Source organism: Sturnus vulgaris, unplaced genomic scaffold (genome assembly GCF_052056855.1).
Source record: "Sturnus vulgaris isolate bStuVul1 unplaced genomic scaffold, bStuVul1.hap1 Scaffold_454, whole genome shotgun sequence".
NCBI classification, from domain to species: Eukaryota; Metazoa; Chordata; class Aves; order Passeriformes; family Sturnidae; genus Sturnus; species Sturnus vulgaris.
In genome coordinates, this window is record NW_028276477.1 from 101,538 (window position 1) to 117,338 (window position 15,801).

The window sequence follows — 15,801 nt, forward strand, 5'->3', positions numbered from 1 at the left end:
AGAATGACGCCAGAGTTTCCAGAAAGAACCTTGAAGGGCAAAGGGAAAAGACATGCCACACGAGACACACTAAAGATACACAGAGCACGATAGACAAGTGACACAACAAACACCAGGACCGCTCTGCCCTGTGCACCTCGGCATCCTCAAACCGACACCTGAAATGGTCCAAGGGGACACAGCCTGGACGTCCTCGGCTCCAAACATGACTCAAAAATCCCTCCCGCAGGGTCTTGACCCCATATCCAACTTCCATCCTCCCTGTGCGTGGAAGCCCTTCACTTATCTCTCGGACGTGTGGGGATGCGAACCCACAGCAGGTGCGAAGGTAGGCCGCCTCGTCCTCTGGCAATTCTGCGCTCTCAAAGCGCTGCTGTCATGGATGGCAGTTGCAATAAAGGAAATCAATGCATGATCTCAGCAGCACCATCGGCCTAAACACGACAATTTTGATGCTCACCATCTCCTGACAATGCCAGCACCCTCGGGCCACACGCTTCGGCCACACGCAGAGCCTGACGCCGTCATCACAGGGTATGCGTGGCTGAGGGGGGGACAAGGTGATGCGACATTGCTCAAACTTGAGTGCACCCACACTACTCCACCCTACCTCCCCAACTCACCACAGCTCCTTACCTATTCCTGAAGGTTACCTGGATGGCATCTCCAAACAGGAAAAGGTCAAGGCTTCATCACAGGCTCCTGGAATACTTCCCGAGTTCTCAGGACAGTGCAAAACCACTTTTCTTAGCGAGGAGGGGTCTCACCTTAATAAAAGTGCAATGCCTAAAACACACCAACAGTAACGGACGCTTAGACTTGCACCAGAAATTGAGACCTTTACCACAAATAACTGCTTCTGTCACTGCTCACCTTGCCCACTTCCACCTGACAGCTGATATCCACCATCACTTCCTAAAAATAAAGAGAAAGAACAGTGCTGTAACACAGCCACCACTTATGCTTCCCCGGCGAGGACAAACAGTCACCGACCTGCTTGGGGCAACCCCCTCACCCACAATGGGGCGCTCTGCTTCTGATTTAAACCATCTGCATCTGAAAGGAAGTTATGACAAAGGTTAAAGCCCTGCACAGCTCCAGAGGCCTTGTTTCTACCTAGGAAAACCATCCAGAATCCAAATATACTCTGCATTACAAATTTCAAGTCCCCAGCATTTATGCTTTTACCCCCACTCCCACACTGCGCAGCAGGGCAGAACGATCCCAGGCCAGACACGCAAACGCCTCTGACACAGGGGATGACAAACAAGGGGACGCAACAGCAAGAGAAAACTCATTCAGAAGAGCGACTGCAAGCACGGAGAGAACGAGGAAGGACACGGTCGAGATGAGAGCGACGCTGACCTGATGAGGCTCAGAGAAGCCGGCAGGAACAAGACGCTAACAGGACGATTCATTCCAAGAACCGCAAAGATGGATGCACGAGAACCCTACGCTCAGAATCCACTACCTATCTTCACACTCCTGCAAGTCCTACTCCACTAAAAATGGATCTCTGCAGTGCACAGCTGTCAATGGCAGCTCAGAATAAGACAGTAAAACACTTCTGATTGGATGCTTCTAAAGAGAGATGAGATTCTGATGCCTGTCCTAGCTCCCGACTCAAAGGTTTGATGGCACCGGCGCAGGGACAGGAAAGGTGGGAATACAGATGCTAAGAATGATGCTAGAGGTCCCAATAAGCCCCTCGAAGGACAAAGGCAAAAGACATGCCACACAAGACACACTAAAGACACACACTGCACGATAGACAAATGACACGACAGACACCAGGGCCGCTCTGCCCTGCGCACGTCAGCATTACAGGACTTACCCTTTATATGGCCAAAGGGCACACATCTTGGACACCCCCATCTCCAAAGCTGGCTCAAAAATCCCTCCCGCAGAGTCCCGAATCCACATCCCGCTTTCATCCTCCCTGTGGGCGGAAGCCCTCGACTTATCTCTCCGACGTCCGAAGATGCGAACCCACGGCAGTTGTAAAGGGAGGCCACCTCATCCTCTGCAATTTCATGTTCTCACCAGGCTGCTGTCACTCATGTCAGCCGCTATAAATGAAATCAACCATCAGTGTATGATCTGAGCAGCACCATCAGCCAAAACATGACAATTCTGCCGCTCACCATCTCCTGACAACACTGGAGGGCCACACGCAGAGCCTGACGCCGTCATCACAGGGTATGCGTGGCTGAGGGGGGGACAAGGTGATGCGACATTGCTCAAACTTGAGTGCACCCACACTACTCCACCCTACCTCCCCAACTCACCACAGCTCCTTACCTATTCCTGAAGGTTACCTGGATGGCATCTCCAAACAGGAAAAGGTCAAGGCTTCATCACAGGCTCCTGGAATACTTCCCGAGTTCTCAGGACAGTGCAAAACCACTTTTCTTAGCGAGGAGGGGTCTCACCTTAATAAAAGTGCAATGCCTAAAACACACCAACAGTAACGGACGCTTAGACTTGCACCAGAAATTGAGACCTTTACCACAAATAACTGCTTCTGTCACTGCTCACCTTGCCCACTTCCACCTGACAGCTGATATCCACCATCACTTCCTAAAAATAAAGAGAAAGAACAGTGCTGTAACACAGCCACCACTTATGCTTCCCCGGCGAGGACAAACAGTCACCGACCTGCTTGGGGCAACCCCCTCACCCACAATGGGGCGCTCTGCTTCTGATTTAAACCATCTGCATCTGAAAGGAAGTTATGACAAAGGTTAAAGCCCTGCACAGCTCCAGAGGCCTTGTTTCTACCTAGGAAAACCATCCAGAATCCAAATATACTCTGCATTACAAATTTCAAGTCCCCAGCATTTATGCTTTTACCCCCACTCCCACACTGCGCAGCAGGGCAGAACGATCCCAGGCCAGACACGCAAACGCCTCTGACACAGGGGATGACAAACAAGGGGACGCAACAGCCAGAGAAAACTCATTCAGAAGAGCGACTGCAAGCACGGAGAGAACGAGGAAGGACACGGTCGAGATGAGAGCGACGCTGACCTGATGAGGCTCAGCGAAGCCGGCAGGAACAAGACGCTAACAGGACGATTCATTCCAAGAACCGCAAAGATGGATGCCTGAGAATCCTACGCTCAGAATCCTCTACCTATCTTCACACTCCTGCAAGTCCTACTCCACTGAAAATCGATCTCTGCAGCGCAGAGAACAAGACCTTAAAAAAGACATCTCATCTCTCTTGAGACGCATCCAATCAGATAACGATGCCTGTCCAAGCTCCTGAATCAAAGGTTTGAGGGTACCGGTGCCAGGCTGAGGAAGGAAGCAATCAGAGATGGCAAGAATGACGCCAGAGTTTCCAGAAAGAACCTTGAAGGGCAAAGGGAAAAGACATGCCACACGAGACACACTAAAGATACACAGAGCACGATAGACAAGTGACACAACAAACACCAGGACCGCTCTGCCCTGTGCACCTCGGCATCCTCAAACCGACACCTGAAATGGTCCAAGGGGACACAGCCTGGACGTCCTCGGCTCCAAACATGACTCAAAAATCCCTCCCGCAGGGTCTTGACCCCATATCCAACTTCCATCCTCCCTGTGCGTGGAAGCCCTTCACTTATCTCTCGGACGTGTGGGGATGCGAACCCACAGCAGGTGCGAAGGTAGGCCGCCTCGTCCTCTGGCAATTCTGCGCTCTCAAAGCGCTGCTGTCATGGATGGCAGTTGCAATAAAGGAAATCAATGCATGATCTCAGCAGCACCATCGGCCTAAACACGACAATTTTGATGCTCACCATCTCCTGACAATGCCAGCACCCTCGGGCCACACGCTTCGGCCACACGCAGAGCCTGACGCCGTCATCACAGGGTATGCGTGGCTGAGGGGGGGACAAGGTGATGCGACATTGCTCAAACTTGAGTGCACCCACACTACTCCACCCTACCTCCCCAACTCACCACAGCTCCTTACCTATTCCTGAAGGTTACCTGGATGGCATCTCCAAACAGGAAAAGGTCAAGGCTTCATCACAGGCTCCTGGAATACTTCCCGAGTTCTCAGGACAGTGCAAAACCACTTTTCTTAGCGAGGAGGGGTCTCACCTTAATAAAAGTGCAATGCCTAAAACACACCAACAGTAACGGACGCTTAGACTTGCACCAGAAATTGAGACCTTTACCACAAATAACTGCTTCTGTCACTGCTCACCTTGCCCACTTCCACCTGACAGCTGATATCCACCATCACTTCCTAAAAATAAAGAGAAAGAACAGTGCTGTAACACAGCCACCACTTATGCTTCCCCGACGAGGACAAACAGTCACCGACCTGCTTGGGGCAACCCCCTCACCCACAATGGGGCGCTCTGCTTCTGATTTAAACCATCTGCATCTGAAAGGAAGTTATGACAAAGGTTAAAGCCCTGCACAGCTCCAGAGGCCTTGTTTCTACCTAGGAAAACCATCCAGAATCCAAATATACTCTGCATTACAAATTTCAAGTCCCCAGCATTTATGCTTTTACCCCCACTCCCACACTGCGCAGCAGGGCAGAACGATCCCAGGCCAGACACGCAAACGCCTCTGACACAGGGGATGACAAACAAGGGGACGCAACAGCAAGAGAAAACTCATTCAGAAGAGCGACTGCAAGCACGGAGAGAACGAGGAAGGACACGGTCGAGATGAGAGCGACGCTGACCTGATGAGGCTCAGAGAAGCCGGCAGGAACAAGACGCTAACAGGACGATTCATTCCAAGAACCGCAAAGATGGATGCACGAGAACCCTACGCTCAGAATCCACTACCTATCTTCACACTCCTGCAAGTCCTACTCCACTGAAAATCGATCTCTGCAGTGCACAGCTGTCAATGGCAGCTCAGAATAAGACAGTAAAACACTTCTGATTGGATGCTTCTAAAGAGAGATGAGATTCTGATGCCTGTCCTAGCTCCCGACTCAAAGGTTTGATGGCACCGGCGCAGGGACAGGAAAGGTGGGAATACAGATGCTAAGAATGATGCTAGAGGTCCCAATAAGCCCCTCGAAGGACAAAGGCAAAAGACATGCCACACAAGACACACTAAAGACACACACTGCACGATAGACAAATGACACGACAGACACCAGGGCCGCTCTGCCCTGCGCACGTCAGCATTACAGGACTTACCCTTTATATGGCCAAAGGGCACACATCTTGGACACCCCCATCTCCAAAGCTGGCTCAAAAATCCCTCCCGCAGAGTCCCGAATCCACATCCCGCTTTCATCCTCCCTGTGGGCGGAAGCCCTCGACTTATCTCTCCGACGTCCGAAGATGCGAACCCACGGCAGTTGTAAAGGGAGGCCACCTCATCCTCTGCAATTTCATGTTCTCACCAGGCTGCTGTCACTCATGTCAGCCGCTATAAATGAAATCAACCATCAGTGTATGATCTGAGCAGCACCATCAGCCAAAACATGACAATTCTGCCGCTCACCATCTCCTGACAACACTGGAGGGCCACACGCAGAGCCTGACGCCGTCATCACAGGGTATGCGTGGCTGAGGGGGGGACAAGGTGATGCGACATTGCTCAAACTTGAGTGCACCCACACTACTCCACCCTACCTCCCCAACTCACCACAGCTCCTTACCTATTCCTGAAGGTTACCTGGATGGCATCTCCAAACAGGAAAAGGTCAAGGCTTCATCACAGGCTCCTGGAATACTTCCCGAGTTCTCAGGACAGTGCAAAACCACTTTTCTTAGCGAGGAGGGGTCTCACCTTAATAAAAGTGCAATGCCTAAAACACACCAACAGTAACGGACGCTTAGACTTGCACCAGAAATTGAGACCTTTACCACAAATAACTGCTTCTGTCACTGCTCACCTTGCCCACTTCCACCTGACAGCTGATATCCACCATCACTTCCTAAAAATAAAGAGAAAGAACAGTGCTGTAACACAGCCACCACTTATGCTTCCCCGGCGAGGACAAACAGTCACCGACCTGCTTGGGGCAACCCCCTCACCCACAATGGGGCGCTCTGCTTCTGATTTAAACCATCTGCATCTGAAAGGAAGTTATGACAAAGGTTAAAGCCCTGCACAGCTCCAGAGGCCTTGTTTCTACCTAGGAAAACCATCCAGAATCCAAATATACTCTGCATTACAAATTTCAAGTCCCCAGCATTTATGCTTTTACCCCCACTCCCACACTGCGCAGCAGGGCAGAACGATCCCAGGCCAGACACGCAAACGCCTCTGACACAGGGGATGACAAACAAGGGGACGCAACAGCCAGAGAAAACTCATTCAGAAGAGCGACTGCAAGCACGGAGAGAACGAGGAAGGACACGGTCGAGATGAGAGCGACGCTGACCTGATGAGGCTCAGAGAAGCCGGCAGGAACAAGACGCTAACAGGACGATTCATTCCAAGAACCGCAAAGATGGATGCACGAGAACCCTACGCTCAGAATCCACTACCTATCTTCACACTCCTGCAAGTCCTACTCCACTGAAAATCGATCTCTGCAGTGCACAGCTGTCAATGGCAGCTCAGAATAAGACAGTAAAACACTTCTGATTGGATGCTTCTAAAGAGAGATGAGATTCTGATGCCTGTCCTAGCTCCCGACTCAAAGGTTTGATGGCACCGGCGCAGGGACAGGAAAGGTGGGAATACAGATGCTAAGAATGATGCTAGAGGTCCCAATAAGCCCCTCGAAGGACAAAGGCAAAAGACATGCCACACAAGACACACTAAAGACACACACTGCACGATAGACAAATGACACGACAGACACCAGGGCCGCTCTGCCCTGCGCACGTCAGCATTACAGGACTTACCCTTTATATGGCCAAAGGGCACACATCTTGGACACCCCCATCTCCAAAGCTGGCTCAAAAATCCCTCCCGCAGAGTCCCGAATCCACATCCCGCTTTCATCCTCCCTGTGGGCGGAAGCCCTCGACTTATCTCTCCGACGTCCGAAGATGCGAACCCACGGCAGTTGTAAAGGGAGGCCACCTCATCCTCTGCAATTTCATGTTCTCACCAGGCTGCTGTCACTCATGTCAGCCGCTATAAATGAAATCAACCATCAGTGTATGATCTGAGCAGCACCATCAGCCAAAACATGACAATTCTGCCGCTCACCATCTCCTGACAACACTGGAGGGCCACACGCAGAGCCTGACGCCGTCATCACAGGGTATGCGTGGCTGAGGGGGGGACAAGGTGATGCGACATTGCTCAAACTTGAGTGCACCCACACTACTCCACCCTACCTCCCCAACTCACCACAGCTCCTTACCTATTCCTGAAGGTTACCTGGATGGCATCTCCAAACAGGAAAAGGTCAAGGCTTCATCACAGGCTCCTGGAATACTTCCCGAGTTCTCAGGACAGTGCAAAACCACTTTTCTTAGCGAGGAGGGGTCTCACCTTAATAAAAGTGCAATGCCTAAAACACACCAACAGTAACGGACGCTTAGACTTGCACCAGAAATTGAGACCTTTACCACAAATAACTGCTTCTGTCACTGCTCACCTTGCCCACTTCCACCTGACAGCTGATATCCACCATCACTTCCTAAAAATAAAGAGAAAGAACAGTGCTGTAACACAGCCACCACTTATGCTTCCCCGGCGAGGACAAACAGTCACCGACCTGCTTGGGGCAACCCCCTCACCCACAATGGGGCGCTCTGCTTCTGATTTAAACCATCTGCATCTGAAAGGAAGTTATGACAAAGGTTAAAGCCCTGCACAGCTCCAGAGGCCTTGTTTCTACCTAGGAAAACCATCCAGAATCCAAATATACTCTGCATTACAAATTTCAAGTCCCCAGCATTTATGCTTTTACCCCCACTCCCACACTGCGCAGCAGGGCAGAACGATCCCAGGCCAGACACGCAAACGCCTCTGACACAGGGGATGACAAACAAGGGGACGCAACAGCCAGAGAAAACTCATTCAGAAGAGCGACTGCAAGCACGGAGAGAACGAGGAAGGACACGGTCGAGATGAGAGCGACGCTGACCTGATGAGGCTCAGCGAAGCCGGCAGGAACAAGACGCTAACAGGACGATTCATTCCAAGAACCGCAAAGATGGATGCCTGAGAATCCTACGCTCAGAATCCTCTACCTATCTTCACACTCCTGCAAGTCCTACTCCACTGAAAATCGATCTCTGCAGCGCAGAGAACAAGACCTTAAAAAAGACATCTCATCTCTCTTGAGACGCATCCAATCAGATAACGATGCCTGTCCAAGCTCCTGAATCAAAGGTTTGAGGGTACCGGTGCCAGGCTGAGGAAGGAAGCAATCAGAGATGGCAAGAATGACGCCAGAGTTTCCAGAAAGAACCTTGAAGGGCAAAGGGAAAAGACATGCCACACGAGACACACTAAAGATACACAGAGCACGATAGACAAGTGACACAACAAACACCAGGACCGCTCTGCCCTGTGCACCTCGGCATCCTCAAACCGACACCTGAAATGGTCCAAGGGGACACAGCCTGGACGTCCTCGGCTCCAAACATGACTCAAAAATCCCTCCCGCAGGGTCTTGACCCCATATCCAACTTCCATCCTCCCTGTGCGTGGAAGCCCTTCACTTATCTCTCGGACGTGTGGGGATGCGAACCCACAGCAGGTGCGAAGGTAGGCCGCCTCGTCCTCTGGCAATTCTGCGCTCTCAAAGCGCTGCTGTCATGGATGGCAGTTGCAATAAAGGAAATCAATGCATGATCTCAGCAGCACCATCGGCCTAAACACGACAATTTTGATGCTCACCATCTCCTGACAATGCCAGCACCCTCGGGCCACACGCTTCGGCCACACGCAGAGCCTGACGCCGTCATCACAGGGTATGCGTGGCTGAGGGGGGGACAAGGTGATGCGACATTGCTCAAACTTGAGTGCACCCACACTACTCCACCCTACCTCCCCAACTCACCACAGCTCCTTACCTATTCCTGAAGGTTACCTGGATGGCATCTCCAAACAGGAAAAGGTCAAGGCTTCATCACAGGCTCCTGGAATACTTCCCGAGTTCTCAGGACAGTGCAAAACCACTTTTCTTAGCGAGGAGGGGTCTCACCTTAATAAAAGTGCAATGCCTAAAACACACCAACAGTAACGGACGCTTAGACTTGCACCAGAAATTGAGACCTTTACCACAAATAACTGCTTCTGTCACTGCTCACCTTGCCCACTTCCACCTGACAGCTGATATCCAGCATCACTTCCTAAAAATAAAGAGAAAGAACAGTGCTGTAACACAGCCACCACTTATGCTTCCCCGGCGAGGACAAACAGTCACCGACCTGCTTGGGGCAACCCCCTCACCCACAATGGGGCGCTCTGCTTCTGATTTAAACCATCTGCATCTGAAAGGAAGTTATGACAAAGGTTAAAGCCCTGCACAGCTCCAGAGGCCTTGTTTCTACCTAGGAAAACCATCCAGAATCCAAATATACTCTGCATTACAAATTTCAAGTCCCCAGCATTTATGCTTTTACCCCCACTCCCACACTGCGCAGCAGGGCAGAACGATCCCAGGCCAGACACGCAAACGCCTCTGACACAGGGGATGACAAACAAGGGGACGCAACAGCAAGAGAAAACTCATTCAGAAGAGCGACTGCAAGCACGGAGAGAACGAGGAAGGACACGGTCGAGATGAGAGCGACGCTGACCTGATGAGGCTCAGAGAAGCCGGCAGGAACAAGACGCTAACAGGACGATTCATTCCAAGAACCGCAAAGATGGATGCACGAGAACCCTACGCTCAGAATCCACTACCTATCTTCACACTCCTGCAAGTCCTACTCCACTGAAAATGGATCTCTGCAGTGCACAGCTGTCAATGGCAGCTCAGAATAAGACAGTAAAACACTTCTGATTGGATGCTTCTAAAGAGAGATGAGATTCTGATGCCTGTCCTAGCTCCCGACTCAAAGGTTTGATGGCACCGGCGCAGGGACAGGAAAGGTGGGAATACAGATGCTAAGAATGATGCTAGAGGTCCCAATAAGCCCCTCGAAGGACAAAGGCAAAAGACATGCCACACAAGACACACTAAAGACACACACTGCACGATAGACAAATGACACGACAGACACCAGGGCCGCTCTGCCCTGCGCACGTCAGCATTACAGGACTTACCCTTTATACGGCCAAAGGGCACACATCTTGGACACCCCCATCTCCAAAGCTGGCTCAAAAATCCCTCCCGCAGACTCCCGAATCCACATCCCGCTTTCATCCTCCCTGTGGGCGGAAGCCCTCGACTTATCTCTCCGACGTCCGAAGATGCGAACCCACGGCAGTTGTAAAGGGAGGCCACCTCATCCTCTGCAATTTCATGTTCTCACCAGGCTGCTGTCACTCATGTCAGCCGCTATAAATGAAATCAACCATCAGTGTATGATCTGAGCAGCACCATCAGCCAAAACATGACAATTCTGCCGCTCACCATCTCCTGACAACACTGGAGGGCCACACGCAGAGCCTGACGCCGTCATCACAGGGTATGCGTGGCTGAGGGGGGGACAAGGTGATGCGACATTGCTCAAACTTGAGTGCACCCACACTACTCCACCCTACCTCCCCAACTCACCACAGCTCCTTACCTATTCCTGAAGGTTACCTGGATGGCATCTCCAAACAGGAAAAGGTCAAGGCTTCATCACAGGCTCCTGGAATACTTCCCGAGTTCTCAGGACAGTGCAAAACCACTTTTCTTAGCGAGGAGGGGTCTCACCTTAATAAAAGTGCAATGCCTAAAACACACCAACAGTAACGGACGCTTAGACTTGCACCAGAAATTGAGACCTTTACCACAAATAACTGCTTCTGTCACTGCTCACCTTGCCCACTTCCACCTGACAGCTGATATCCAGCATCACTTCCTAAAAATAAAGAGAAAGAACAGTGCTGTAACACAGCCACCACTTATGCTTCCCCGGCGAGGACAAACAGTCACCGACCTGCTTGGGGCAACCCCCTCACCCACAATGGGGCGCTCTGCTTCTGATTTAAACCATCTGCATCTGAAAGGAAGTTATGACAAAGGTTAAAGCCCTGCACAGCTCCAGAGGCCTTGTTTCTACCTAGGAAAACCATCCAGAATCCAAATATACTCTGCATTACAAATTTCAAGTCCCCAGCATTTATGCTTTTACCCCCACTCCCACACTGCGCAGCAGGGCAGAACGATCCCAGGCCAGACACGCAAACGCCTCTGACACAGGGGATGACAAACAAGGGGACGCAACAGCAAGAGAAAACTCATTCAGAAGAGCGACTGCAAGAACGGAGAGAACGAGGAAGGACACGGTCGAGATGAGAGCGACGCTGACCTGATGAGGCTCAGAGAAGCCGGCAGGAACAAGACGCTAACAGGACGATTCATTCCAAGAACGGCAAAGATGGATGCACGAGAACCCTACGCTCAGAATCCACTACCTATCTTCACACTCCTGCAAGTCCTACTCCACTAAAAATGGATCTCTGCAGTGCACAGCTGTCAATGGCAGCTCAGAATAAGACAGTAAAACACTTCTGATTGGATGCTTCTAAAGAGAGATGAGATTCTGATGCCTGTCCTAGCTCCCGACTCAAAGGTTTGATGGCACCGGCGCAGGGACAGGAAAGGTGGGAATACAGATGCTAAGAATGATGCTAGAGGTCCCAATAAGCCCCTCGAAGGACAAAGGCAAAAGACATGCCACACAAGACACACTAAAGACACACACTGCACGATAGACAAATGACACGACAGACACCAGGGCCGCTCTGCCCTGCGCACGTCAGCATTACAGGACTTACCCTTTATACGGCCAAAGGGCACACATCTTGGACACCCCCATCTCCAAAGCTGGCTCAAAAATCCCTCCCGCAGAGTCCCGAATCCACATCCCGCTTTCATCCTCCCTGTGGGCGGAAGCCCTCGACTTATCTCTCCGACGTCCGAAGATGCGAACCCACGGCAGTTGTAAAGGGAGGCCACCTCATCCTCTGCAATTTCATGTTCTCACCAGGCTGCTGTCACTCATGTCAGCCGCTATAAATGAAATCAACCATCAGTGTATGATCTGAGCAGCACCATCAGCCAAAACATGACAATTCTGCCGCTCACCATCTCCTGACAACACTGGAGGGCCACACGCAGAGCCTGACGCCGTCATCACAGGGTATGCGTGGCTGAGGGGGGGACAAGGTGATGCGACATTGCTCAAACTTGAGTGCACCCACACTACTCCACCCTACCTCCCCAACTCACCACAGCTCCTTACCTATTCCTGAAGGTTACCTGGATGGCATCTCCAAACAGGAAAAGGTCAAGGCTTCATCACAGGCTCCTGGAATACTTCCCGAGTTCTCAGGACAGTGCAAAACCACTTTTCTTAGCGAGGAGGGGTCTCACCTTAATAAAAGTGCAATGCCTAAAACACACCAACAGTAACGGACGCTTAGACTTGCACCAGAAATTGAGACCTTTACCACAAATAACTGCTTCTGTCACTGCTCACCTTGCCCACTTCCACCTGACAGCTGATATCCACCATCACTTCCTAAAAATAAAGAGAAAGAACAGTGCTGTAACACAGCCACCACTTATGCTTCCCCGGCGAGGACAAACAGTCACCGACCTGCTTGGGGCAACCCCCTCACCCACAATGGGGCGCTCTGCTTCTGATTTAAACCATCTGCATCTGAAAGGAAGTTATGACAAAGGTTAAAGCCCTGCACAGCTCCAGAGGCCTTGTTTCTACCTAGGAAAACCATCCAGAATCCAAATATACTCTGCATTACAAATTTCAAGTCCCCAGCATTTATGCTTTTACCCCCACTCCCACACTGCGCAGCAGGGCAGAACGATCCCAGGCCAGACACGCAAACGCCTCTGACACAGGGGATGACAAACAAGGGGACGCAACAGCAAGAGAAAACTCATTCAGAAGAGCAAATGCAAGCACGGAGAGAACGAGGAAGGACACGATCAGATGAGAGCGACGCTGACCTGATGAGGCTCAGAGAAGCCGGCAGGAACAAGACGCTAACAGGACGATTCATTCCAAGAACGGCAAAGATGGATGCACGAGAACCCTACGCTCAGAATCCACTACCTATCTTCACACTCCTGCAAGTCCTACTCCACTAAAAATGGATCTCTGCAGTGCACAGCTGTCAATGGCAGCTCAGAATAAGACAGTAAAACACTTCTGATTGGATGCTTCTAAAGAGAGATGAGATTCTGATGCCTGTCCTAGCTCCCGACTCAAAGGTTTGATGGCACCGGCGCAGGGACAGGAAAGGTGGGAATACAGATGCTAAGAATGATGCTAGAGGTCCCAATAAGCCCCTCGAAGGACAAAGGCAAAAGACATGCCACACAAGACACACTAAAGACACACACTGCACGATAGACAAATGACACGACAGACACCAGGGCCGCTCTGCCCTGCGCACGTCAGCATTACAGGACTTACCCTTTATACGGCCAAAGGGCACACATCTTGGACACCCCCATCTCCAAAGCTGGCTCAAAAATCCCTCCCGCAGAGTCCCGAATCCACATCCCGCTTTCATCCTCCCTGTGGGCGGAAGCCCTCGACTTATCTCTCCGACGTCCGAAGATGCGAACCCACGGCAGTTGTAAAGGGAGGCCACCTCATCCTCTGCAATTTCATGTTCTCACCAGGCTGCTGTCACTCATGTCAGCCGCTATAAATGAAATCAACCATCAGTGTATGATCTGAGCAGCACCATCAGCCAAAACATGACAATTCTGCCGCTCACCATCTCCTGACAACACTGGAGGGCCACACGCAGAGCCTGACGCCGTCATCACAGGGTATGCGTGGCTGAGGGGGGGACAAGGTGATGCGACATTGCTCAAACTTGAGTGCACCCACACTACTCCACCCTACCTCCCCAACTCACCACAGCTCCTTACCTATTCCTGAAGGTTACCTGGATGGCATCTCCAAACAGGAAAAGGTCAAGGCTTCATCACAGGCTCCTGGAATACTTCCCGAGTTCTCAGGACAGTGCAAAACCACTTTTCTTAGCGAGGAGGGGTCTCACCTTAATAAAAGTGCAATGCCTAAAACACACCAACAGTAACGGACGCTTAGACTTGCACCAGAAATTGAGACCTTTACCACAAATAACTGCTTCTGTCACTGCTCACCTTGCCCACTTCCACCTGACAGCTGATATCCACCATCACTTCCTAAAAATAAAGAGAAAGAACAGTGCTGTAACACAGCCACCACTTATGCTTCCCCGGCGAGGACAAACAGTCACCGACCTGCTTGGGGCAACCCCCTCACCCACAATGGGGCGCTCTGCTTCTGATTTAAACCATCTGCATCTGAAAGGAAGTTATGACAAAGGTTAAAGCCCTGCACAGCTCCAGAGGCCTTGTTTCTACCTAGGAAAACCATCCAGAATCCAAATATACTCTGCATTACAAATTTCAAGTCCCCAGCATTTATGCTTTTACCCCCACTCCCACACTGCGCAGCAGGGCAGAACGATCCCAGGCCAGACACGCAAACGCCTCTGACACAGGGGATGACAAACAAGGGGACGCAACAGCAAGAGAAAACTCATTCAGAAGAGCGACTGCAAGCACGGAGAGAACGAGGAAGGACACGGTCGAGATGAGAGCGACGCTGACCTGATGAGGCTCAGAGAAGCCGGCAGGAACAAGACGCTAACAGGACGATTCATTCCAAGAACGGCAAAGATGGATGCACGAGAACCCTACGCTCAGAATCCACTACCTATCTTCACACTCCTGCAAGTCCTACTCCACTGAAAATCGATCTCTGCAGCGCAGAGAACAAGACCTTAAAAAAGACATCTCATCTCTCTTGAGACGCATCCAATCAGATAACGATGCCTGTCCAAGCTCCTGAATCAAAGGTTTGAGGGTACCGGTGCCAGGCTGAGGAAGGAAGCAATCAGAGATGGCAAGAATGACGCCAGAGTTTCCAGAAAGAACCTTGAAGGGCAAAGGGAAAAGACATGCCACACGAGACACACTAAAGATACACAGAGCACGATAGACAAGTGACACAACAAACACCAGGACCGCTCTGCCCTGTGCACCTCGGCATCCTCAAACCGACACCTGAAATGGTCCAAGGGGACACAGCCTGGACGTCCTCGGCTCCAAACATGACTCAAAAATCCCTCCCGCAGGGTCTTGACCCCATATCCAACTTCCATCCTCCCTGTGCGTGGAAGCCCTTCACTTATCTCTCGGACGTGTGGGGATGCGAACCCACAGCAGGTGCGAAGGTAGGCCGCCTCGTCCTCTGGCAATTCTGCGCTCTCAAAGCGCTGCTGTCATGGATGGCAGTTGCAATAAAGGAAATCAATGCATGATCTCAGCAGCACCATCGGCCTAAACACGACAATTTTGATGCTCACCATCTCCTGACAATGCCAGCACCCTCGGGCCACACGCTTCGGCCACACGCAGAGCCTGACGCCGTCATCACAGGGTATGCGTGGCTGAGGGGGGGACAAGGTGATGCGACATTGCTCAAACTTGAGTGCACCCACACTACTCCACCCTACCTCCCCAACTCACCACAGCTCCTTACCTATTCCTGAAGGTTACCTGGATGGCATCTCCAAACAGGAAAAGGTCAAGGCTTCATCACAGGCTCCTGGAATACTTCCCGAGTTCTCAGGACAGTGCAAAACCACTTTTCTTAGCGAGGAGGGGTCTCACCTTAATAAAAGTGCAATGCCTAAAACACACCAACAGTAACGGACGCTTAGACTTGC